The sequence below is a fragment of the Amblyomma maculatum genome, chromosome 7, assembly GCF_055883805.1.
Source record: "Amblyomma maculatum isolate TAMU_Amacu chromosome 7, ASM5588380v1, whole genome shotgun sequence".
NCBI classification, from domain to species: Eukaryota; Metazoa; Arthropoda; class Arachnida; order Ixodida; family Ixodidae; genus Amblyomma; species Amblyomma maculatum.
The window spans coordinates 48,014,365-48,023,087 of NC_139350.1; positions in this window are offsets into that span (position 1 = coordinate 48,014,365).

Sequence of the window (8,723 nt, forward strand, 5' to 3'; positions counted from 1 at the left end):
CCAGACTCAGTGCTTGTAGCTAGTGCTAATAAGGTTCTGTGTTCTATGAAGTGTTCCGGACAGATAGAAAGAAAAAATTAAAGGAATAAAATTGCAGTTGTCCCTTATATACATGCATTGCCACATCGGTTTAAAAAAGTAGGCGCAAAATATAGCGTACAGGTGTTGTTTTCAGCCCCTAATAAGATTGGCAAGGTAGGTGCAGCCGTTCAAAGAAAGCTGGGGGCACAAGAAGTAAGAACAGATGCCAGGTTAATCACGCCAAGAGCTTTATTAGTTGTAGGATAGGTGAAGTATATAAAATACCATTGTCCTGAGGCCGTACGTATATTGGGCAGACAGGCCGTTGCATCAACATAAGGCTGATGGAGAATGTGCAGTCCTTAAAAAAGAATGAAACAAACTTAGCAAAACATTGTAACGCGTGTGAGTGTGTACCTTTCTTTGTTGATACTAATATATTGTTTCTTCATAAAGACCAGACTACTCGAGAAATCGCCGAGGCTTTCCACATTAACCGGAAGCAAAATGTTTGTGTTAGTAAATTAATAAAACGTCCGTCGCATTGACAGAAAAAGAGATGACCATGCTGCACAATCGATAGTGCGTCGGCAGTTTTCACCACGTGCGTGTGATGGGGGGAGTTTTACATGTGCTGATATATATTTTTATAAATTTTGACTATGCGCATGTGGGTACAACAACTGTGTGTACATATATATGCTCTTCCGTTCTTCGATTAAATCAGTTGTCAGTTCTGCGCCGTCGTTGTCCACTTCTCCTCTTTGTCTCGTCTTTTCGCGCACGTATATTACTGTCCATCAACTATCTATACGTTTGTAAGTATCTGCATTGATATCAATAAGCCTCAAGAAAAACTATTACATATGTCTATATCCACATACATAACTAAATGTTCTAATGCACCCCACGTTTTTTATGATCAAAATTCAAAGGCAAAATTAGTGGTTAGTACGTGGAAGCAGCAGAGAGGCCGAATCCCACAAATTAGACTCAAAGGAGTTGAATATGTTCGTCCAATAAGTATTCCCTAATGTTTTGTTTTCCCATCTTTTTATTCCTTTATGGGTTCTCGTCATTGTCCTACAACTGTGTAATAGTGTTTATCGGCACTTTCGTTTCTATTTGGAATTGGGTACATTGTATTTATTTTCTCATGCGCGACATCTTACGGGCTTCAACGAAAACCGCTATTAAGCCAGTGAAATAAGATGCTGTTTCACCTGAGTCACTTTGCTGACCCATTATTTTAAGAAGAAACAAAAGTGGATTTTTTGGGGGGCATACACTAACTACTTCTGATTAGCCGCCTTAGGAGTTTTGGTCCACCTTTTTCTTAAAGATTGCGAATTGGAAATGAAACCACGCGATACTCGACGCTTTTGCCTCATAGATTAGCCAAATAGTCTGCCAGAGTCGGCCTGTTTACCATCCATACATAGATTCAGACAATTTCCGAAAACGCCTTGAGCCCTCATTCATTGCCATCTCTCTGATGCGCAGGACTGTTGTCGGCATATGTTCTGTCGCAGTTTTATTTTCTGTTCCGGATTTTTCAGAGTACCCGAGCACGATGCTGAAGCGTTTGTTTTCTTGCAATTTTGAGGGTTCCTTCTCTTTCGCTTCTTCGTTGTTGCGAGTGATGCGTGCCACTACATCTCAACGAGACATTTGCAAATTCATTATAATACTTGTGATAGCAGTTTTTAAAACAGCGCTTAAAAAGCCAGCCCAAGTCACCGCCATTGACCCACCCGCGGCGCCACTGGCGCGAAGGCAGGTCCAGCGTGCAGCGCGCCATCCGAAGGGAGAGTGAAATCAGAGGAGAACTGAGGAGGAAAGCAGCCGAAGGGATGAGGGTGTCGCTACTTTAAAGATCAAGGGGTTTCAGTCCTCCTGGGGACCGGGTTGACGTTATCGTCGTCAGGCCCGTACGTTGCCATGGAGACGGCACTAGGCGAGGAGAATGTTTCTAACGTGACCGGCGAAGCGTGGTCAACGCGCTCGGCTGGTGATCGGAGGAGCTGGGATTCAATTGCCCGGTGCAAAATGATTTTTTTTTTTCTTAAAGCTTAGCCAGAACCCCATCGAATTCAAAGGAATCTCGTCGACCCTTTCTGAAGAACGACACTGATGAGTTTATAAAGACTTTTGCCCTAATAAGTTACATGTACCGAATGCAGGCTGGACGACCAGCGATGACCATGAGGATGGCGTATCAGTGAAGAAAATTACAGCGGGGCGTGGCAACACACTTGCGGCGCGGAAAACCTTTTCCGAGACACAGCGACTAGATTACAAAGAAATAATGTAAGAACTCACGCTCTGGCATTAATTTTCAAGTTCCCGATTCTTGATTTGTGTTTCACGTAAGTGATTACTCCAATTTTCTGCGTAGCTGGCTATTTATGCATCACAGGCAGTCTTTGTATTGCTTCGCTAACAGGGCACCACATGACTCGTTTGTCGTTAACTTCTAAGCCCAATGTATTCTTTCTGCTTTGAAATAGTTTGTGAATCGAACATGCATTGTCTGTCCCCTGTTGTAATAAGGCCATACGTTGCTGTGCAATAAACTGTCACGAATGTTTTACGATTGGATTCCAGCCGCTCTGATACGTACACATCGTCTACCTCCATGCCCTCGAATGCATCTGTTAGGCCTCGTGTCTAATCTAAACGACATTCTTCCGTCTCATGAAGTGCGCCTGCATTTCAGGAGGCATTGCGTCCGTTGGATCAAGTGCACTAGATCTCCAATAGCGAGAGAACACCTTTGAATAAGGGAGCCATGGATATAGAGTGCATGGTCTGCAGACGTTGCGGCAAAGGTACCGAACATCTCGACCCAAACGAATGGAGAGCACTACTCATAGGGAAAGCTGGGCAAACTGGTGAGTATTCTGCAGCACTGCGCATATAACACCGCATAGCTTGGACGCTCGAAGAAATTGTGCACCGCTGCGGTTCTACCTACTGGTTCCCACCAGAAAGAGAGCCTCATCGCCACTCAAACATAATTATCGGCAAGGTTATCCACCGTAATCTAGAGGTCGTGGGACAATTGCTTAATTGGCACTAACAGCAAATTAAAGATGCCTTAAATGGATTAACTGCGGCAATCTCACAACAAAGGCACCTAAAACTACGTTGCAAGCTAGAAAGGACCACCAAAAAGAATATACTTGTGTTGCCTTCACCGGCAAAATTTCGTAAGTAAAAGACAAAACGGTTGCAGCACCTCCAAGACTGCTGCACCGTCACTGAGTTCAAAATGGTGGGCACATGTCTTTTGAGTGTTGATGTCATCACTATGAGCAGACTATTGGAAAATTTTGTACATTAAATTTTCCTCTCTTCTCTACAGAGCGAAGAATAATATCATTGAAGGAAGGAAGTTTCTCACTTCTTACAATACAGATGATGGTTTGGGATAAAAGCTGCTCTAATCGCATCGTCCAGCGTTCTATGTTGCCACCAGCCGGTACAAATATCATGTAGAACTGTCACATAAACATGCCTCGCATACGAAATGGAGGCGAAAGGCAAGACGCCTAGTTGTCGTGTACTTTGGTATATCAACGCACGTTAGAACATCAGATGGGCGAAATTTCTAGAGTCCTCCAGTAGTCTACGGAGTTCCTCTTTGATGATGTTCATTTGCGACGTTCAACTTCATGACCTAAACGAAACTATTATATCATTTGAAAACTCAGTCGCACAAGAGTATTATCGCCTTGGCAGCTGCGGGCGCGAAGTCCAAAATGAGACTCGCAGTGTCTCGAAGGACTCGTGAAAGCTACTTGGCAGGGGAAATCTCACAGCTGTCCGACAAATTCTGAGACTGCATCAGGCACCTGGATCTCGCATCGAAATGAATAATCTGATTTCCAGTCCATCAGGGCCTCCGAAGTAACGAAACCGCAGATGCAGCGGCCCGCGCACTCACTCCCCCCGGAACCTCCCTGTTGGCCTGAGCAGCCTGAATATTCTATATACTTCCTTACTACGGTTAACTACAATCCAAAATCTATGCTGAAAGTAGCGCCGTGTGCATTCTCAGTGGCATAGGGCCTATCCAAAACATAAGAACATGTACACTTTAAATAAGGCAGCTGCAGTTGCAAACTTTTCTAGCAGTAAGCGCCCGTCACGTATGGTAGCGTTTTAAAAACAGATTGCATATACACGGACACCGCAGATATGGGTGTAGCCTCAGGCTGCCGTCATACCAGCGGTAGTGGTGGTGGTGGTGAAAACGTTTAAGAAAATATGGAGTTACATGAAGGTTGCTCTGGGGTCAGGCTTAGTGCCCTTCCCCTCACAAACACTAGGTGGAGTCTCTAGTACGGGACCCCAGCGGCTTCCGCTGCCGCCATTGCTCCTTTTACCAAGGCCTTTTGGGCTTTCAGGTCGGAGCAGGCGAGTACGGTCGCCTCCCAGTCCTCCTGGGTGGTGTTTTGGTTAGGTGCAAAGGCAGGGTTGGAGGGGCACGCCCACACCATGTGGAAAAGGTCCGTAGACAATTCCGCGCAGTGCGGGCACTCCCCGGAGAAGGCACTGTCAAAGTGTTTAAGTGATGCCGGGCACATCATGGTATTCGTAAGGAGGCGAAGAAACACGCGTTCCTCCGCTCTTGTTAACCCTTTACACGGGTGGGGGCAAATATTGTGTCTGTTTTGGTACAGCTGCGTAATTTCTCTGAAAGTTAGACTGGTGTAAATTGTTCTGAGGAGGGAGACGAGGTTGCCCGATTAGAAAGCGCGCGGGCGGCGGCATCTGCTGCCTCGTTTCCTTCTAGCCCAGAATGGGCCGGAGCCCAGACAGTGAAGCGGCGGGATGGACTTTCCACGTACGAGCTGTTTTGCAGTAGTCAGTAGGCAAGGTCATACCAGCGTCCTCGTCCATTTTCCTTCCTGGTACTGCCATCACAAAAAAAGCTCTCGCCTACCTGCAAATGCAACGTGGAACATATTGATAACGTCTCACGTACACGTGCCGTTGTGTTCAGGCAGAAGAAGGCAAAGAAGATTTGTTCGTGCGTGTCGTGGCACGCGTATTCCAATGTGAGCTGTTCGATTCGGGAAAAAGGCTATTTTACCGATGAGACCTGGCCACGTTGGGAGCATTGGCCGGCCGCTGCTCGACCTCTACAAGGCTCGCTGCTTCAGCGCCGCTAAGGGAGTTCCTGACGGAAGCATGGGTGTATCGCGTCCACAGAACAAGGAAATGGCTTCGGTATCAGCAAGGTAAGTCATAAGGCTATTAGCACGCCATGTTGACGTAGGTGTTCAGAAACATCCCAACTGCTTCAACGTAATTTCCTCGCCACCTCAGCCATCCCGTAAAGCGGACATCTGGCGCTATGCTCGGCGCCGGCATCCCACTTCAGGACAAAGACCGCCGACATCACGGGAAGCACCCAACCTGGAGTCCGCCTAGTTTGACAGGACCATCCGCCGAAATACTAGCGACGACAACGGTGATGTACTGCAGCGTTTTATTACGCTCACTCCCTGCGAATACATGGACTAAGCGAAACGGGATTGGAGGTGGCACCACCACTCGTTAAGAGGTTGCGGTCGACTAGTCCTTGGAAAGTTGATTCTTATTCTACCTTCCCGCCTCAAAAAAGAGCAACATCGTGTTCACAGCTCCTCCCAAATTTCTTATATCATGTGGTCTCGTTATGTTGCACAAACCCTACAGGAATCAGTGCTCGGCCATGTCAGCTGCTAGCTACCGTCTGCTAGTGACAGGCCCGGGATTTCCCCCTCACAATGAGGGCGTCAACACCGGATGTTCTGCGCAACGCGCCCTTTAACACTACCCCTGTAAAGGCGCATGTATTTTCGGAGAGGCAGGCGAGCAAAGTCACTAACTTATATTGATGAGAACGTTAATGCAGCCGAGACGGTTTACACACGTAAATGCATTATCAAAACTAGTCAGGCCAGTAATGAGAGCGGCTGTAGACATTTCGTCATTACCGAAGACCGAAGTAAAGAAGACCTTAGCAGATATGAAAAAGAGGAAAGGAACTAACCAGCCAGGTAATTGCAGGTCTACTGAAAGAGGATAGAGAGATCGTGCTATAAAATCTCGAAACTCTATACGCGGAATGTTTACAATTTCGTGAAAAGTAGAATTTTGAAATAACGTTAAAAATATTTTCATCCTTAAGAGCGAGGATGGAACAATACACGCCGATCAGGTAACTGTCTGTTAGAAATTACAAGGTAAACATCATTAGAATTATCATATTTCAACACAGTAAATCAAAGGAACAAGCAACAAGAAATAAAGGACAACACCGAGGGCTATGGAAAGAAAAATGGTAGGGATAACATAGCGAGATAGGAAACGTGCAGAGTGGGTCAGAGAAATAACTCATCACTGACATTCCAGTGGAAATCAAGAAGAAGAAATGGGCATGGGCAGGACATGTAGCGCGAAGAGAGGATAGCCCATGGTCGCTTAGTGTAACAAACTGGATTCCAAGGGAAGGATAACGTAGCAGGGGGCGGCAGAGAGTTAGGTGGGCGGATGAGGTTCAGAAGTTCGCAGGGTTCAAGTGGATACATCTAGCACAGGGCCGGGTTAATTGGAGGAATATAGGATAGGCCTTCGCCCTGCAGTGGGTATAGTCAGATTGAGGATGATGATGAAATAAAAGGAACAGGCGAAATATTGAAGAAACTGCTTCGCAACAGGTCTCATTCACACTAATGATCGCGTGATAAAGAAATCCTTGAAATAAAACCATCCTCTAATAGCCTTGAAGGATTACGAGAAAGCATTTGAGTCAGTGAAATAATCCGCAATCATGCAATCATCGTAGGACCACGGCATTATTTAGCCATATGCAAAGGTACTGATGCGTACCAATAGCGGCTCCACCAGGACCATAGTCCGCCATAAGTAAAGCAGTAAAATTAAAAAAAAAAGATGTTAGACGAGGTGACATGATCTCATTTATTCTGTATTCTACATTCTACTACTAGAAGTTATTCAGGTGTAGTAGCATTAAGGCCTCTGAATACTGTAAGTATCCAGGGACCTCGACATGGAACAAATGTGGATTTATTTAATAGAGAACACCCGAGTAATCTGAGAGAGTCTGATGACATTGCCATGCTAAGCAACCAATGCTACATATTGCAAGGAATTATCGATGACCTATGCAGGTAAAGCAAAACAGCATGTCTAAAACTTTGTCTTCAACTTGAGCTTTGTCAGATTAGGTATTCTTCAACAGCCTCACAGCTTAATAGTGAACATGAAAAGTGAAAACGTTATCTTCCGAGATAGGGCAGTTTACGGGGATCAGAGGCATCAGCTGTCACGGGACCGGGTTATTTGGAGGGATATTGGAGAAGTATTTCCCTCGCAATGACAAATACTCGTCCCCATAACTCGCTCTAGCGATGGTTATGGGGACAGTTACCTTTGCGGGACCTTGATAAAGATGTTCTGGTTGCTGTTGTACACTATCCAGTCATTTCAGTGTGCTGCATTGTTTATCAAAAGCAGGAAACTGACTACGTACCGGCCGGTTATCTGTTTACACATCAAGCAACTGTCCAATAAACAAATAGCGCCGTGTCGCGGTGACCGCGGTGACTCATTGCATGGTTACGGCGCACAATCTGAGCCGGGAGACCCGGGTTCGAGACTAGCTGAGGCTTCCGCTTTTCGATGAAAGCGGAACGCAAGTCGCCCATTCCTTCGTGTGATGGTAGCGGAAGCAAGAGAACCTCAAGGTGTCGAAGTCAAACGGAGCTCTCCATAACGGTATCAATAATAGTCTGAATCAATAACAGTCCAATATATATGAGCGCGTGTGGAACGAAGTGCATGAACCATCACATTTCTCCTCGCTATTTTTGTTTACTTGTTGATAAGCCTTCCAAACCCAGAATACCTTCGATTAAATTCTGGTTTTGGGATATGAATTACGCCTGCTGTGTAGTAGTGAAGCCGGCATTGCAGAGGTATTAAGATCATCTCGTTATTTCACGTTCAGATTGGAGTATTCGGGTGCTAAACTGGCACAGTACATTGCGACATCGAGCGTTTGCTGCCGGCAAACAAAAATAATGCACCATTCCTATGGAAGCGCTTTCAGGAAGATGAGAATCTGTTTGCCAACATGACCACAATAAGATTAGTTTTTCTGCTTCCTCACCGACCTCCACGTAACCTCTTCTACCATTCTCGCTGTGCCACTGTAGCGTCCGCTAGAAGCTCTGCAGAATTTGGCCCTATCGAAATTTGCTCGCTTTTAGCGCCGACCGATCATGTGTGACAGATATTGCCATACCACTCGCCTCTTCACTTTGCTCTTACGGACAGCGACCAAGACCTCGCGCAGCGTCTTGCCTAAAGCCACAAGTCGCTTGTGCGCTCCACGTGCCTCCATATGGGCCATCACCGCTCTGCTGAGCTTCACACTGTCGCGGCCGACCACCCCCTCCAGCAGTAGCCCCTCAGCGGTGGATTGGTGTCAAGGGTGTGGTGGGCTTCACAGCATTGAGCACGGGCTTTTCACAGGCTCCTGTGGCAGCGTCGTCAGTGCGACTGAGTGAGTCGCCTTTTACCGGTTCCTCTGTCTGCGTCTGTATAAAAGCTGAGTGCTCTTGCTTTTCATAAGGTACAGATCTCAGGAGTGAGGAAGGGCGCCCACGTGCCGCTCCTCATTT